Genomic DNA, 19,505 nt, shown 5'->3' on the forward strand with positions numbered 1-19,505 from the left:
TTCAGCTAGCGACGTCGGCATGTATACCTGAATTATCGTTGTCGGTGTGGGTCTGCTGTCGATTCTGATTAGAACAATCCGGTCACTGAACTGTTCACAGTAACACACCCTCGCCCCTACCTTCCTATTCATAACGAATCCTACACCTGTTATACCATTTTCTGCTGCTGTTGATATTACCCGATACTCATCTGACCGGAAATCCTTGTCTTCCTTCCACTTCACTTCACTGACCCCTACTATGTCTAGATTGAGCCTTTGCATTTCCCTTTTCAGATTTTCTAGTTTCCCTACCACGTTCAAGCTTCTGATATTCCACGGCCCGACTCGTAGAACATTATCCTTACGTTGATTATGACGTTCCCCAATCTCCACTGTTACCTTCAGTTCGGAAACACATTATAACCTAACTAATCAGTACGTTAAATAAAGTAAGAGGGTTGCCCAGAATGTAATACAGCCCATTTTTTTCTTCAACAATTTTTTATTCCACAAAATGAGAATTACACACACGATAGAATGGTGATCTGCCTACAGACACTATTCTTTCACATAAACTCCATCCCGTTTCATGGCCTTACTAGAGCGCGAAACAAGGCCGTGTATGCCCTGTCGGTACCAATGCTTGTCCTGGTGGTGGAGCCAGCCTTTCATTGTGTGAATCACCTTCCCGTCGTCCTCAATATCTCTTTCACGAATGGCATCCTTTATTGGCCCAAACAAGTTCGAGGGGGCTAGGTCAGGCCTGGCCGTGGATGGGTCTCCTCGACCGCTACAAAACGTGGAGCTAGGGCATGGATGTGTGTGATGGCCTTAAGTTAGTAAGTTTTAAGTAGTTCTAAGTTCTAGGGGCCTGCTGACCACAGAAGTTAAGTCCCATAGTGCTCTGAGCCATTTGAACCATTTTTAACATGCCATTATATTGCTAATTTTGTTGTCTGTCTTCTGATATTTTGACAATGTTTTTCATCGACAACTAATAAGAATTTCTTTAAACTGTTGTGTTTTATGTGGGGTGAAACTTTATGCTTAAGATGAAGCTGTTGGTGTATGGGCCATACTCCACTTTGTTAGCATTATTGAGTAGTATGCTACTGTTTACTTGTTGTTTCTACTATCAAAGCTATGGTAACTATATTTTCTGATTATTTTGTAGGACAGAGAGGTAGTATAAGAAAAAACGCGTTGATGTTAACTGAGAAAATACAGGGTGTTTCAAAAAAATATACGTATTACAGAGTAATATTTTGTCCAAACTATTGATCGATGCGTCTCGGCTCGGCTATTGGAGAAACGAATACATAATGTAGTTTATATTAATAGCCGATAGATGTCAGTTGTCTTCTCTTTTGCTTGGAAGCCGTCATATATTTTAGATGACTACTCCGTAGAAGAAATCATTTCCTGTTCTTGAGTTTGCGAAGTGCAATTCCGTGATTGCAGTGCAAAGACGTTTCAGGTTGAGGTACCAAATTTATCCTCCAAACGAGTGGAACATTCGCAAATGGTACCGACCGTTTCTAGATACAGGCTGTGTATGTGAAGGAAAAAGTGCTGGCCCCCATCGCGTTCACGAAAAAAATATTACACGAATTGAAACTGCTTTCCAACAAAGTCTTTCAAAATCAACTTGTCAAGCCAGTCGGGAGTTACAGATCCCTACAGCAACAATTTGGAGTGTGGCATTTTGTAACGAGATTCTTGATGCTATTGACAATGATAACACTTTTGCGCAACGCATCGTGTTCTGTGATGAAGCGACTTTCCATGTTAGTGGTCAGGTAAATAAACACAATGTTCGAATTTGAGGACTACAGAACCAACATGCAGTCATTGAACATGTACGAAATTCGCCCAAAGTCAATTTGTTTTGTGCGATATCCCGATCATTTGTTTACGGCCCATTCTTCTTTGATGGAAACAAGGTTAATGGTCAGCAGTATCTCGCTATGTCACAAAACTGCCAGTTTCCGTGGCTGCATGAAGACAAGTTCGTTTTTCAACAAGACGAGACACCCCCTCACTGAAGTCGCCAAGTGCGTGAATATCTGCATGAAACTCTACCGAACCGTTGGACTGGTCGCCAAGAAGCTGGCGACTTAGCTCGTCCCATCTGGGCTCAACGGTCACCTGATCTGACACTCTCTGACTTCTTCCTGTGGGGTTTCGTTAAAGACAACTTTTATGTACCACCACTCCCACAGAACCTGAAAGAGTCGAAAAACACGGATCCGTACTGCCATAACATCAGTGACAAAGGATATGCTTGCCCGAGTATGGGAGAAATTTGAGTATCGATGTGATATTGCTCGTGTCGCTGATGGAGGACATATTTACATCAGTAATTTGAACTTAAGAGGTCCATGAATACGAGTGTAAAGTTTCATATTCGTTTGTCTTAAAGGTTAATAAATATATGCATTCGAAACACGTATATTCTTTTTGAAACACACTGTACTTTAGTGTTGATGGAAAGTAAGTAAGTGTTTGCAATGATCTGTGGCTATGTCTGTCTTAGATATATTCGAAAGAAGCACTGTTAGGCTAATCTATCGACAGTAGACATCGTCGAAACACGTATTGTTAACAAAAAAAGTCGTTGGCTCAGGACAGAATTATAAAGTGCAAACACGGACACAAGTAACGAGATTACGTAAAGCATTGATCGCTGGTAAAGACCACATGTTTCGACTTTTTAAGTAACAACTATTTCAGTGGCGCATTTCCGTTGAATATGTACGCAAACGATTACCTTCTATGATTATAAACATACTCATGTTCCTCCCAGACTCACTATGCATACAAGATGGAAGAAGAGCCACAGCAGCACTAGAACATTCCCATTTAGTCTTGAAAATCAATGATCTTGATGAAATATTAAAAAAGAAACAAGGACTGTGCTAGTTTCATTTATCATAATCCACAAGAATCTTGTTACTAATGTGCTTCGACATAAAGGTAGGGAATACAGAAAGCTAATAGAAACGCTTGCAAATGTATATCTTTTCTCATCCTACTTCATTTCGCCCCATTGAATAGGAATGACAACATCAAACAAAGTCGTTTCGCGAATTCATTGGAGAGGAACCGTTTAGACGCCAGTGCTGACAGAGAATATTTTCTGCCGAGTCTGAGAAAGATATCCCGGGACGTGTGGTGTCTCACCCTTAGCCGGCTGACATGGGTAGGGGTGGTTGGCGGTCGACTTCGTAGTTAATAGCTGCGTCCAGTAAGCCCGCCTGTGTGTGGGGGTTACCCTTTATGGGGGCCCGAACCCTGTAAAGGACGGCAGGAAAATTCGTCCTTTCTCAGATACGTTCCACGTCTCCGAATGTGTATTTGACGGCTTGAAATTAAATACGGCTAACTACTGTTAGTATTACTATTATTATTATATTAAGTATAAAGTGAATTCTCTCAGATTTATATTTTGTTTTTCAATAGTTGAAGATATTACAATTATAAGTTTTCATCACGCATAGTTCTGGAGACTCTTTCATTAGTTCACATTCACAGTCGATATTGTGGGTCTCGTTACGGATATCGGATAGATGGACGTTGTCAGTCAGCGGCTTGTAAAAATCTGATTTTTTTTTATTCTGACGCCGGTTCTCACTAAAATGAATTTAAAGGAAGCATTTGAGACCAGTCACTTACTTACGATTGACAATGGTTTGCTACAGTGTTGAGTGCGTTTTGGAAGCATCTGGCAACATAGGTGTCTTTTTTTCTATTATGTGTGTGGTGTCACCGCCAGACACCACACTTGCTAGGTGATAGCCTTTAAATCGGCGGCGGTCCTCTAGTATACGTCGGACCCGCGTCTCGCCACTATCAGTAATTGCAGACCAAGCGCCGCCACACGGCAGGTCTAGTCTAGAGAGACTCCCTAGCACTCGCCCAGTTGTACAGCCAACTTTGCTAGCGATGGTTGACTGACTACATACGCTCTCATTTGCACAGACGACAATCTAGCATAGCCTTCAGCTACGTCATTTGCTACGACCTAGGAAGGCGCCATATTCAGTTACTATGTCTTCTGAACAGATAATATTGTGACTCATATACCATCAAGAGCGACGTTCATCATTAATGGATTAAAGTTAAGTATCAGACTAATTCCGTCCGCTTTCTGAATTCTAATTCTTTATCATGTACCAGACGTCACGTCAGTATAGTCCCTCCCTCCTCAGGCCAGCCTGCGTGAGCTAAAACGCGTGCATTTCGGCCTTCTAGTAACACGGTGTTGGCTCTTCTGGCAACACAACAATGTGTCTATAGAAACCTATGTTTAACCCGTAGAAGTGTGTTGCACTTGTTGGTAGATCTCTGTGACTGTCAAAACTTACACGTAACAAGTAGTTTCTGGCTGCTTCCAAGTATAAGGGATTTCTCGAATCGCGCACAAGCATACATTTTCAATACCACTTTATGTGTTTCGTCGTGTACTAGTCGATAGTTATGAATATTATTTGTGATAGTAAAAATTTGTAGACTGCCAAATAACATTGTAAATTTAATTAAAGTTCATCCGACTACATGTATTTTTCCAATTATAACAATTTTAATATAAATAGTAAAGAATATGACTGTGTTGGAAAAAAAAAACTGATGAACGGGACACGACCCAGCGATTACGGAGCTTGAACGCTAACCGCTCGGCTGCCGGATCATGGAGAAAATGGTAGCGCACAGATATATATTTGACGGCTGAAATTATCTTGCGATTTTCTGAATAACTCCTGACAAGTACGCGCTGTTGCTTACACATTTTGTTGTCCTCATGGAGTAGTACGAGTGTACGAAGTTTGAAATAAATTCGGGTTACATCGTGGTGGCCTACCCTTGTTAGTGCGTTAAGTGCCCGCAACAATAGCTGGCATTCCATCTCACTGGCAGTGTTGATAATGTTTTGTCTCGTTAGTATACCTTGTTACCAAGCAGTTCTCTTCTCTGAAACTGCTACTTGTGAAATTTCTTACGATACGCTTTCACATTTCTTCTACCGTTCAAATAAAAAACGTGATACAAGTGAAAGGGCGGGGGCCATGCTGGGTCTCTTTTGCTATAGCGAATGCAGCGACGCTCTCACTACTTTGAATAATACTTCATTACTTACGAAATCGTCCGGTGGGTCACTTTCACGCAACGACATCTACACGGTAAGTTATTTGTTATATAAATGGCCTTGTCAGAACAAGTTTAACAAAAAAAATCCTCTCCTTTCCAACAGGCGCACGACACCTTTGGTCACGTGTATTTGTGAATCAACTGACATATTCCGCTTCGCACCCGATAATTCCCTTCCTTGTTATGTTAGGACGTAATCGTCGAGTGGGAATCCCGGTGAATGACAAAATAATGACACTGTCTCAGAGCACGGACTCAGGGTATCTTTTTGAGCTCCATATTATATGAAAATCAGCTCCTGTTTCCTTCATGCATTATTTAGTTTGTGCACGGTTTACAGTTATGCGGTATATCTCAGTTAATGTGGAATACTTCCTAAACAATTTGGAGTATTTTGAAAAATCAAGGTCGTATGGCTGTTTATAAAAACAATAAATAAGAAAATTAATAAACAAGATTTTGTGAAATGCTTCTTCAAATACAGGAACCATTCAACTCCGTAATACGCATGTCAAGGAGACCAAATTTCTACCAGGTGTGCCTGACATGGTAACTGAGACACAAGACCCATTTCGTTCCGTTCGTTAAGTATGTCAACGAGAAAAAATATTATAGTACTCACATTAACATTTTAAAAAATTTAAAAATATTTTTAGTAATTGAAACTCTTTTTTATAATTTATTAGCAACTGTAGGTTCACTAGATAGGTATGGGCAATTGCAAGTTATAGAAAACATAAATACAGAGCATTAGAATCTTGTAGCTTCCTCTTGCCATTCCTTTTGGCACTTCTTGCTTCTTTGGTGAACGTATATTAATTATATTTATGTCCACATAGTCCAGCAAAAATAACAATTAAATTCTTTTTGTTCCATGAGACCATAGGGAGAAACTAATTTTTACAAAAGTGAAAGTATAATTGCTTAACAGAAATTGTATATGTCTAGCAGTAGAATTCTAGACTTCATTCATCATTATGTGTCTAAGTCTGACGGGTAATGTAAAACAATAAAATAATCAGTTATCGAGGCATTTTCTTTCATAAATTAAGTTCCGAAATGGAAACAATGTGCTGGTGTAGAATGCATTACCGCAAAATGTATTCATTGCTGGTGGTCTTTCACATTCTCATGGCGGGTTTTGTACATTGTTCATTTGTAAGTCCATGTTACAATTCACGCTTGCTTGTGAACTATTATAGGATAAATATGGGGAGACAGAAATAGAGCTCTTCCCCAAGTAATTTATTCCAGTCTTCCACACTAATGACTTATCCCATATTTCATAAGCCTACAACAGGTGGTACTAGTGATATTTAACTGAACGTTTCTACACAGGTGCCTTGCATTAGTAGCTGTACAGCAAAGTATTGCAATTTTCAGTGCGAACAAGCAACACATTTCTTTGATACAGTATCAAGTAATTTATCTTTCAATGTTATATTAATATGCTCATAATTTGCCGTCAGTGGCATGTCCACTTTTGTTTAATTTTCAGTATATTCATATTGGTTTGCATATTAGGCAGCGTGTACTCACAAGCATTTATGGCTCATATGGGGAAGAAACAAGTTACATTAACGCAGTTGGATGTAACATTGTTCAATGCCAAAACAGTAACCCTTCAATTGTATTACTGTCCCGGAATACTTCAGCTAGGAATTCAGTAACAGTATAATAGGAGTCTTATGAAGTGAAGCTGCCACTACCGATGTCGTTTTATCCAACAACACATGAGAGAATAATGGTGTCAACCATTTCACTCTCGAGATGTGGAGCACATTGTCAAAACGTGACAAAATAACTGGTAAAATATACGATGACATCTTAGACCTATTGAATAAATTTAGTTTATGATACTACTTTAGCACATTAAAGCAGCGAGTCATATATTAACTCACTGATACAGCAATATTTTGGCCCATAATCGACCCTGTTTTTACTATTTGAATTTACGAAAAGCAGCATATTTGGTCCTACACACATTTCTCAAAAACATATAAGTTTTATAGGAATTTTTATAAATATATTCTTACTATTTATTGAAGTCATGAGGATAATACTGTTTTAGAAGATTTTGTTGATGTAGTGTACCCGTAAAAATGCTGGCATGTGCAATGCTGCTAGACATTGCTCACACACATTCCGTGTGTTATTTAATTACTTTCCTTCTTCCTTGTTTTGCACATAACACAATGTCTGGGGAGTGTTTTCTTATGTTATTGGGGACAAAACCTGAACAGATTGCTTATATTTCGAAAAATATCGAAAGAAATCGAGTGCTTTACACGCCATTAAATAAATCGATTGCAGGGCTTTCCAGTGGTATATATGAGTAATATGTCATGCCATCTATTAACAGCTCCTCGGCCCTTCTCACAGGCCGGCCTAAGTGGCCGTGCGGTTCTAGGCGCAGCAGTCTGGAACCTCGAGACCGCTACGATCGCAGGTTCGAATCCTGCCTCGGGCATGGATGTGTGTGATGTCTTTAGGTTAGTTAGGTTTAACTAGTTCTAAGTTCTAGGGGACTAATGACCCCAGAAGTTGAGTCCCATATTGCTCAGAGCCATTTGAACCACTTTGAACCTTCTTACAGCTGGCAGTATGCTAGCGGACTTCAGACTGGCAACCAGTTGTGAGCCGGCCGAAGAAGTCAATGGATTAATCTTTTTATCGGGTCAAATGCTGAAAAGTTGTTATTTCCATGCTTCCCATCTTGCTGTTTCCTGTTAATTGCGTTGCTTCCAATGGTTAATCACACTTTATAAGGCAACGTTGCTCAACCATTGACGAAAGGTTACCTACTATAAAAGGAATTAACTTACAGAGGCATCCAAAACGTGTGTCATTACACTCCCAACTACGCAGAGAAAAACTGTAGACACTTGGATAAGTACGGCAGAATTAAGGTATTTATTGGTCCAACAGTATTGTGTAACTCATGGTTAATCCTCACGTGTTGCTTTTGCAGTATTACGCTTGCTAACAGTCGCCCAAAGCTCTGAGAGGGAATCTATATCGATTACGTGGGCGTCGACAGGCTGGTTACCTTTCCTGATACAGACGTAGTGAGGGTTGCATAAAACGACATCGGTAGGGGCAGCTATCATCCTGCCGCAATCTACGACAAGACATAAAAAAGAAAGAAAAAACACTAATCTTCATATCATACAGCATGAAATGCAGTAATAGTATATAACTGGCTTGTCCTGGTAGGGTAATCAAAACATTCCAGATGGCAGCTGAATGTTTACATCCGTCAGTTGAGTGGTTTCACCACTAGCAGCCGGCGTGAGTTTAACAGTGGAACGATTGTCGCTGGTCAGCGGGTCAGTGGCTCCGCGGCGGTCTGGACGCGCTACAATGGGCCCCATCAGCTGACGTAACGAGTCGCGGCCGCTGCACCCGAGCTATGCCTCATCGGGAGCCACTGCCGCCTGCCCGGCGTCGCTTTACGGCGGTTACGTCAAGAGGCCGGCGAGAGCAACACGTGGCGCCATCGTGACAGAGAAACCGCCCGGGAGGATCTTTCCGCAGGCGCAATACACTTGCCGGGTGTACCAATCGACTCATTTTCTTCCTGCCCGGTTTCCGCGACCGGAGAGAGCCAGTACTCTCTCGGGAGAGACGGGGAGAGCTATTGGAGCTGCGGGTCTTGCCCACAGTTCTAACAGTCTGGTGCTTCTGCTAAGGCTTTTTCTGCAAAATTCTTTTGGGTGGATGACCGTCTCATATGTGATAAAACTACGGTCGTTTTGGCTACAAGTGGAGGCAGATTTCATTGCACTGTCAACTTTTGGTTTGTGCCTATTTCCTTATGTTGATTACTTGGAGGTATCTGGGCGTCGTGGCAATTATGTTTTGATAAGCTGACTGGACCAAGAAGGAGAAATATCAAATGCTTATTGTTTGTTTTAATGAGTGTAAGGGTGCTGATAACCTCGCAGTTGAGCGCCCTTCAGATCCACACACACACACACACACACACACACACACACACAAACACACACTGAAATGCTAATCGCTTCGAGTACTATAGCCGGTGCAAATCGGTGCTAGAAAATATGTAAGAATTAGATAATTCATCTTCGCAGCGTGTACGTACGTCGTTTCTAGAAAAAATGTAAGTCGAGTGAATAAAAGTATTGTTTACATATCAACAAAAATAATCTTAGTGTTTCATCCTGTTCGTATACGCACCGATAAAACAGCAAATTGCTTGTGTTGCCTACACAACGTAGCATTGAAGTCTCCAGTCCACTTAGCCCCCACGTCAACGTAATATAGGTACATACCTCATTTCTGATTAAAAAAAAATCTTACGCCCTAGGATTTGAAGACAGGAAGTACGTCTCCAGTAATCGTATAACTATTTTTACGTGATGGTTTATAATAAAATATTTGCTTTGAGTTTTCTTGGTTTCTTTGTAAAACTAAGGTCGTCTCGTGTAGTAGTGATGGAATTGTGGCATTCTCCCCTTCAGAAACTCCGACATTTTCAGCATAAACATATCACGCAATGGTACCTTCAACTGTCGTTACTACTATCACTAAGATCATCAGGTTTTCGACAAAACATATGAATGAAATCCTACTAACTGTAAAAGATAGCTTCATATTCAAGCGATGGCACGAAACTCTTTGTCACTCCCACTTAAAAACAAGAACACACACATAGAAACGTAATATTATTAATTCGAAATAAAAGACTATTAAGTTACACTTAAATTCACAGACTTAGCATTAAATGTTGTGTAAAAATAAACAATATGTCTGCATTCCCTCGTAACAATTGTTGTATTAAGCACAGAACTATCAGTTAATTACTCGCGAGAAATTTCTGTGAGGCACTAAAACTGATACCTATGAAATATGGACCCCAATTCCCAGTGATCATCCTCAGATGGCAAACCGTGTTTATACTGGATAAACAAGACAGATGATGAAACTGATCACTGGTGACATTAAATTTTGTCTGCCATACAAGACTATAGAGCAGTCATAAAATAAAATGCTTTGAATACATTTTAAAATTTTCTTTAGCATTTCAGGATACTAAAAGATACTAGAATGGTTGGAGAATAGAATCGCCGCCCTGGCCTATCTTTCACAATACTGCCCTATACGTTATAATACATTCCATGATAAGAAACTTTCATATTAACAACCATTATTATTCTTGTGACAGGAGATTTTAGTTGATATAATTCACGTTTTTCAAGAACCGTCGCTATGTGTTTTGTACGTGCAACGTAATCGCTATTTTAGAAGTAGCTTGAGTTATAAGTGGGCTGTGATCCTATAAAGAGAGCGTTTCAGAGCTTAACTGGAGCCACAGGTGTGTCTTACATCCAGCTATATGTACAGTTCATTAATATGAAGAGTCCATAAATATGTACTCTACGAAAAGTAAAAACGCCAGAGAGACAGTTCTCTTTGTCTTCATAACGGAAGAAAAACTGAAGAAAAATCAAAACAGGTTCATAGGATTTCCCAACCAAAAAAGCTGTAGACACTGTAAAATGGTGCACGGTATTCGACATTCTGAGAAAAATAAGAGTAAGGGGTAGGGATGAGGAGTAATATACAATATGTACAGGAAACAAGAGGGGATAGTGAAGCTGGAAGACTAAGAACGAAATGCTCGGATTGAAAAGGGTATAAGACAGGTTTGACGTGTCTCGATCCTGCTGTGTAGTCTATACAGAGAAGCAGCAACGACCGCAATAAAGGAAAGGTCTAGAACTGGCTTAAAATTCGGGGTGAAAGGATGTTAATAAGGTTCGCTGGCGACAGAGCTATCTTCTGTGAAAGTGGAGAAGAAGTACAATGAGAATGGCGATAAACTTAACATCGTACAGTGTATTTGATAAATAATCGTACACACTTGGTCGTTGTTCTAATGTGAGAATATAGCTTCTCAAAGACCTGCGGCATGAAGCAATTCTACTTCTGAAAAATATTCCACGATTTGTTAGAAACATGGTTTTTGATAATCCTTTTAAACTCACTGTTTAAAAATATAACTTCGAAGTTCATATTTACATACAAGCTGTTAAAAGTACAGCTCTGACTACTGCATTGAGAATACGAATTCGGTCGGACATACGTGTAACTCGATCTCGCTGTACACACACAGTATTTACTGAATGAATGTAAACCAAGAGAACAGTTGTTCATTAAGAATAATGTCCGGCGATCGGCTATGTCACGTCACAGACCAGCCGTGGCTTATTCTTCCATCGCGGCCAATACTACCAAACTGTCGTCGCAGATTACGACAGAAAAGTGCTTTTATCATGCCACACGTGTAGCACATTAGCGTAAAATGGTCTGCGACAAGATTAGGGCTTGACTTTTCTTGGACTTCAAGACTGTAGGAACGCTAGGTAAGGTGGTTAGAGGTTCAACGTTAGTTCAGTACATGAATAAGCAACTGGACGTAGTCATTTCAAAGAAAGCACTTCTGGCAATCTTGGGAACTGCTTTTGGGAAAACAAATGCTTCTGTGTGCATGTCCACTTGAATATTCTCTACCCTTGCACTATGTTGCACGAGAAACTGAGAACCATCTCCATGTAAGGCTTGGTGATAGACAGTTAGTTTTGTACATTGATTCCGTGTTATTCGTACCCACTGTTTAATGAGAAACGTAAATTCACGACTTACGTGAAGAGCACTGAATGAATAGTTTATGTTTAGAACGCACGACAATCATTTGTTCATTAGCGCTCATATTGCATTGTTTGTGAAACGACTATTCTTAAAACAAATGAAGTGTTCTAGGTAACACAGCGAAAGTCGTAAGAGAATTGTGAACAGTATACTACGCGTAAAACAGTGTAAGTGATATCTTCAGTGTATTCAAATAAGGAGTGACATGGCCAAATAGTGAAAGATGTAGACGAATAGTTGAGGTGGACGAGGCTGATTGATTATTAATTAAAAACTATCAAACAGCCCCATTCTTGTCGAATCTGAGATTGTGCTCCATCTCTAATGACGTGATAGTCTATGGGACGTAAGTATGACGACATTAAAGTCCGCTTTATGGCACCATTTGTGACAGCGTTTTCAACTTGACACAAAACTCGTACGTAGGCGTCAGGGGTCCGTGAAGGGAAATTATCATCTTTGTCCTCCGTATTCCGTAGTTGAGTTTACTTCTCTAAGAATATGACTGAGTAATGTAAACATGCAAAGATCAATAATCGGCGCTTTCGGTTGGACTGCCCTTCTCAGATCGGCAGATCAGGTATAGTTTTAGGAATCTAACACGAATCATAGGTGTCACATTTATCAGTTACTGTTATCACCTGCTAACGATACCTTGGCTACCACATTATCAACTTTCAATATGCACAAGTCGACACGGATTTCAAAGTAATCCCCACATTCTCAGCTTATAGCTAAAAATACTAGTGTTAATAACATTCTTTTGAGCGTGAACTATAAAGCTCATTTATGGACATGTTCATTCTATAACTGAAATTTATTTAAATATCTCACACGACTTTTATCACTTGGGCAATCGCCGTCATCAAAACGAAAACCTTTTTAAAACAGATACAATGCGTCTGTAACCTCACTACGAGAAAATTTTTGCGTCCTGAAGTAAATTAATCATTATAAATTAAACATCAACCCGATGATGCTATCATGACTATAACAATCAGAGGAGATGGTACGTACAGAGTGACTGAAGCAGAAAGTAATTGTGATATCAGGAATACTTCATCAGCCGCAACTGTTGAAAGGTAGATAATCTGTCAGTTATCTTAAGTGTTGAAAGGGCTATAGCGTTTGTTGCCTTGAAATACATTACACACCACCAGTCTATAAAAACTTGTCCCTCCTTCTGAAACCAGGAACATCAATAAAAGGCTGTACCGCTTGTTACAAAATGATCTATATATTAAAAACCTCAAGGAAACATAGAAATGAGAAAAATGTTACCTTGAGCTGCTGTCCCATCTTCATTTTATTGTGGTATCTGCGCATTTCACGTGCTAGTATATACAATATTTGTAAGGTTTACAGTGATTCCAATTGACTGCAACACTTACGTCAGTGATACCAAGTCTAGCAGTTTAGACAGCAACAATCAGATCTACTTAGGAGTGTTCCGGGTCAGCACCTTTCACGATCCTTACAAGTTACGTACAGACTACGCTAGGATTTACTGAACAACTTTCTGCAGTGACAGATTATTTGAATTTTTTTCATTAGGATTTCTAATGGCGCATTGAAGATACTGTGTAAGTACCACGAAAATGATCTCAGGTAACAGGAGCACTGAAGTGGTGTCGGCCAGCCTTTGTCCGATTCTCCTTTACAGTCACTTCACAGTATAAAGAAAACATGCGAAAATGGCAAAATTTGAATCAAAATACTAGTCCCTGATTCGCACTAGGATGAACTGGTGGCAGTAACCAAATAACGCAAATAAGATAATTTTTGGGCAAGAAATGAAACATTCATTTCTTAAAGTAGTATCCTTTCAATTTGAAAGGAAAGTCTAAATTAATTTGTCTAGTGATTAGTGGACTTAATTGCCGGTGACTTTCCATTAAATTAATCTTTGCGAGAGTCTACTATTCTCTCTAAATTATCACTCTACTACTGTAATTCTTTATCTGTTTCCAAGATACCTGTGACATTGATTACTTCAGAAACCTGCTAAAGTGTTTGTAGAACAAAAGTTATCGACAGTCGTTCATATTACCAAAAATTAGTAGTATGTTACAGGGATCTGCCTTTCACTAGTTGGCTAAATTATGTCACTGGTCTCGACTTTTGTATCGAGGGCGACTTTAAAGTTCCGAGGAAGTTTTTTCGCTAAGGGAACGTTCAAAAGGAAAAAAAGACAATTAGAGCGCTGTATGGCGTTCATACCTACACTCCTTCCAAACCATTACAACTGATTTCATGTCATTCACAACAAAAGTATATTTAATAGTATATGAAATAGTCATTTTAGAGCCTTTTTGAATTTTTTAGTGGCAGCGGATTTTAGTGTGGTGGTATGGATATTTTTCAGCTGTATTTGTGATAAGAGATGGAGATAATGAGGAGAAAATACCGACGGTGTTACTACAGACGAAGAAAATGTTATCGTTGGACAATACTGTGTACGGAAATTATTTGAGGGCTTCTCAAAGAAACCATCCCGGCATATGTCTTCAAGGGTTTTGGGAAATAACACAGATTCTATGTGTGGATGGTCTGACAGTGTTTTAAACACCACTCCTGCGGAATGCTGATGCATACGCATCCGCATTCGCTGATGTGAGCCACTAAGGTGAGCGGTGAAGCGCTGATAACGAAATCGATATTGGGGTAAATGCTTCCTGCTTTCTTTTTCGGGTAGGTTAATTTCTTTTCTTATGACCAACAAGGTCATTTATCGTCAGGGACGAGTTTAAGAACATCATAAGAAGCCTCATAGTAACTGCCATCTACACTCGATACATATCATCGGTAGTCACTTCCATTCAGGAAGAAGAGGGCGAAAGAAGACGTCTTAAAATCATCGCGCTCCTGAAATGAGATATTTGAACCCTTTTCACTTGAGGTGATTTCCAGTTTCTTAAACGCTCCCCGTACCTACCTTATCTCCTAGTCTTCTCTACATGGGCCAGTATCTAGTGTGTAGTGACCCACCATCAAAAAATTGTCAAATAAACTGTCAGTCACATTGTGCGACTAGGACCTCCCGTTGGGTGGATCGTTCGCCGGGTACAAGTCTTTCCATTGGACACCAGCGGCTTTGCGCGTGAATGGGGAAGATATGATGATGATGAGGACAAGACAACACTCAGTCCCTGAGTGGCGAAAACGTCCGAGCTAGCCGGGAATCGAACCCGGACCCTTAAGAATGACATTATTGCGCACTGACCACTGAGCTAACGGGCAAATAAACAGAAATATCTCCGAAACAATTCGTGGGCGAACGGATGGATGTCAATGTGCAACGTACAAGGGAGCAAGCGATCACTGATGAGTTCAGCAGTACACCTCATGATGTAAACGTGGCCAGTTGTCGATACATTGTACAATTTTGACACTCACATCCCGGCATTCACCCCTGAGCTATTTCGTCATGAACTACGCGGAAAGAAGTTGAATGATAACTGTAATATTGTCGACTACTGCTGTATTGCTTGCTTTACTGCAATTTTGCAGCGCGTGCTTTTTACGTAGGCGTTTCTTTACTGTATATTATCGGAGATGCGAGAAGTTTCTGTCAGATTATAATGTATTCTACTCTGCAGGCAGCTATCCAGTGCTTGGTCCGACAATCTTCTGAACTCGGTCAAGTATGCCTCTGAACTACGTGTCAAGAGCTTAATGATTTAAGTTATTGCTTGAGATGTACCAATCACTATTTCTTTATTCAGAGTTACTTTCTTTTATTTTGAATTAACGTTAAACGTCTCCGTTCTAGGCACATTAAGGTGGAAAAAGAGGTGCAGAAAGACAATATTGTTGTCATGATTAATAGCATCACAACATCTGTATGGTAAAGTATTTAATAATTGCTAAATGCGCAACTTCTTTCAGAATGCAAGTAGGCTGAAGACGATCTCAATGGAAGCTTTGAACAATTTTCTATTTGAAATTGTACGAGGTCTTCAGGAAGCTGATATCACACGTGATGTCATACGGGATATCCATTCCAGACATTGCCTAAATAAATGTGTTTACATATTTGATCACTTTTTTAAAAATATGTTTCAGGGTATATAGGCCATCATCAGATCTAAAACCTCGTCGTAGCAGCTGTTGCAAATGGTCAACGCGCAGAGTTAACAACGCGCAACATACGCTATGACGAGTTTTAGGTCTGAACACTGCTTGTAGGGGCTGACACAAGCTATAGAAAACATTTATAAAATGTGGTTTGGACTGTGATATTCAGACAGTTAGGAGATACAGATCGCCCTGATGACTCCACGACCGTGTAATGCTGTCGTTTCGTACAGTTTTCATACTCAACAATTTTCATACAATCCGGAAACTGCAACGGAAGAACCAAGACAAAAGCATTGATGAGAAACTTCAGCGAAACGATTAAGAGACTTTAGGAGAAGAAGAAAGCAAACTCATCGTCTCACTAGGTTCAGTCACACTCCTCAGTTGCTAATTCTTATGTAACGAGAAAAAGCTGCATAAAAAGATGTCAGTCGGGCTACCGGTTGAATGTGTTTATATAGGAACGTCTGCGACGGCTTTTCCCGGCATGTGGCAGAGGGATCCCTCTGGTCGGACTGCGCGGCGCCGCTGCCTACCTGCAGCTGGAGGAGGACCGCTGGGTTCGAGGATCAGCTGGCGAGTGCAGTGGAGACCCCGGGACGCCTTGCAGGCACTTTGCGGCCGCCGCCCCTCCACGCCCTGGAGAAAACACCGGCCACGCCCCCTCCTACGCTGCCCGCCACGGCGGAGAAACTCGCGTTCATTCACAGCTTCATACGGCAGCCACGCAACTAACAAATGTCTTTCCTTCCGCCGGAAGACTTGCGAACACAGGTATAACAGAACACGAATGCTATGTTCCACAGGGTGGGTGCAACAGGTCGCCGACAGCAGAATACCATCGTGTTTTTGGGAAGGTGGTCCTTAAGGCGAACACAAGAGAATGAGCAGTCTCGGACAGTTTACCAGTGTTCGATACGATTAGCTTGTATCTATGAACAACCGTTTGCACTGGACGAGACTTGGCAGAGACGCCAATCAATTCATACACATACAGGGGGTCCATCGTGATAGGGCCAAATATCTCACGAAATAAGCGTCAAACGAAAAAACTACAAATAACTAAATTCGTCCAGCTTGAAGGGGAAAACCAGATGGCGCTATGCTTCCTGCGCTAGATGGCGCTGTCATAGCTCAAACGGATATCAACTGCGTTTTTTTAAAAATAGGAACTCACATTTTTTGTTACATATTAGTGTACTACGTAATGAATGATTGAGTTGGACCAAATATTTCGCTTTGTGATAGATGGCGCTGTAATAGTCACAAACGTATAACTACGTCGTATCACGTAACATTCCGCCAGTGCAGTCGGTATTTGCTTCGTCATACATTACCCATGTTAAAATGGACCGTTTACCGAAGGTCGATATCCTGTTGATGCATGACTATTGTGATCAAAATGTCTAACGGTCGTGTGGTATGTATGGTACTCGGTATCCTGGACGACATCATCCAAGTGTCCGGACAGTTCGCTGGATAGTTACGCTATTTAAGGAAACAGGAAGTGTTCAGCCACATGTGAAACGTCAGCCACGACCTGCAATAAATGTTGATGCCCAAGTAGGTGTTTTAGCTGCTGTCGCGGCTAATCCTCACATCAGTAGCAGAGAAATAGCGCGAGAATCGGGAATCTCAAAAACGTCGGTGTTGAGAATGCTACATCAACATCGATTGCACCCGTACCATATTTGTATGCACCTGGAATTGCATGGCGACGACTTTGAACGTCGTGTACAGTTCTGCGACTAGGCACAAGAGAAATTACAGAACGATTACAGACTTTTTGCACGCGTTCTATTTAGCGACGAAGCGTCACTCACCTACAGCGGTAACGTAAACCGGCATAATATGCACTATTAGGCAACGTAAAATCCAGGATAGTTGCCACAAGTGGAACATCAGCGACCTTGGCGGGTTAATGTATGGTGCGGCATAGTGAAAGGAAGGAGAATTGGCTCTCATTTTATCGATGGCAATCTAAATGGTGCAATATATGCTGATTTCTTACGTAATGTTCTACCGATGTTACTACAAGATGTTTCACTGCATGACCGAATGGCGATGTACTTCCAGCATGATGGATGTCCGGCACATAGCTCGCGTACGTTTGAAGCGGTATTGAATAACATATTTCGTGAAACGGGGATTGGTCATCGAAGCACCATACCATGGCCCGCACGTTCACTGGATCTGACTTCTCCGAATTTCTTCCTATGGGGAAAGTTGTAGGATATTTGCTATCGTGATCCTCCGACAACGCCTGACAACATGCGTCATCGCATTCTCAATGCATGTGCGAACACTACGGAAGGCGAACTACTCGCTATTGAGAGGAATGTCGTTACACGTATTGCCAAATGCACTGAGGATGATGGACATCACTTTGAGAATTTATTGCATTAATGTGGTATTTACAGGTAATCACGCTGTAACAAAAAAAAAAAAAAAATTTCCAATGGCTCTGAGCACCTTGTGACTTAACTTCTGAGGTCATCAGTCGCCTAGAACTTAGAACTAATTAAATCTAACTAACCTAACGACATCACACACATCCATGCCCCAGGCAGGATTCGAACCTGCGACCGTAGTGGTCGCTCGGCTCCAGACAGTAGCGCCTAGAGCCTCACGGCCACTCCGGCCGGCCACGCTGTAACAGCAAGCGTTCTCAGAAATGATAAGTTCACAAAGGTACATGTATCACATTGGCACAAGCTAAATAAAATGTTCAAACGTACCTACGTTCTGCATTTTAATCTTAAAAACCTACATGTTACCAACTGTTGGTCTAAAATTGTGAGCCATATGTTTGTGACTATTACAGCGCCATCTATGACAAAGTAAAAAAAGTGGTCCAACTAAACTTCCACATTTCTTAACGGACTACACGAATATGTAATAAAAGTGGAGGTTCCTATTTAAAGAACGCAGCTGATATCCGTTTGGCCTATGACAGCGCCTTCTAGCGCTCCAACCATAACGCCATCTGGTTTCCCTCTTCAAGCTAGACGAGTTTCGTTCTTTGTAGTTTTTTCCTTTGACGCTTATTTCGTGAAATATTTGGCCCTATCACGATCAATGGACCACCCCATATATATAATAAAACTATGTGAATTTTAAAGATTATATATGAAAACTTAATGTAGTAATCGGGCTTCCATTTATCGTTTATAAGAACGGAGTTCTCGTCGTTCTGAAAATAATTATTTAGGTGTCTGTTACTCTAGTACGTGACTTTGTCATTGACTGAGTTGCCGTTTTTTCGTAAGTATGTTCTGAAATAAAGAAATACCTAAAGGATAGGGAACTGAAGGATTTGTTCAGAAAAGCCGTCTGCACATCGCAAGCGGACATTTGTAGGGCCATAGACCTACCGATCGTTTACGACTACAATTGTACTGATTTTCCGCATGTACCGAAGCTGGTACGAATTCAAAGGAATTTGCTAAGTCTGCGGTTTCTTACTGGGAATTTTAATAGTTGCGAAATCGGACACACCCTTCGATCATCCAAATTTCATGAGTCAAACATTTAAGTAGCAGTTTTTCATATCTGTTACTTTCTTTGGTCGGTTTCGAGTATAGCCATAAGTTTCCCTTCTTCGTGTGCTTTCTTATAAT

General features: G+C 40.7%; 1 protein-coding gene across 4 annotated transcripts in view; it reads right to left on the reverse strand.

The window, feature by feature from the left end:
• Positions 1-19,505, reverse strand: part of LOC126355866 (arylsulfatase B-like) — a 278,969-nt gene that overhangs the window by 100,990 nt on the left and 158,474 nt on the right. Inside the window, exon 1 of one of the 4 annotated variants that reach the window (XM_050006367.1) lies at positions 16,422-16,467. The exons of the other annotated variants lie outside the window; for them this stretch is intronic. The gene's annotated coding sequence lies outside the window, so the exon portion shown is untranslated. Of the gene's footprint in view, positions 1-16,421; positions 16,468-19,505 lie in introns of those variants that run through there. 4 annotated transcript variants of the gene reach the window in all.

This window comes from Schistocerca gregaria, chromosome 3 (assembly GCF_023897955.1).
Source record: "Schistocerca gregaria isolate iqSchGreg1 chromosome 3, iqSchGreg1.2, whole genome shotgun sequence".
Lineage (NCBI taxonomy): Eukaryota > Metazoa > Arthropoda > Insecta > Orthoptera > Acrididae > Schistocerca > Schistocerca gregaria.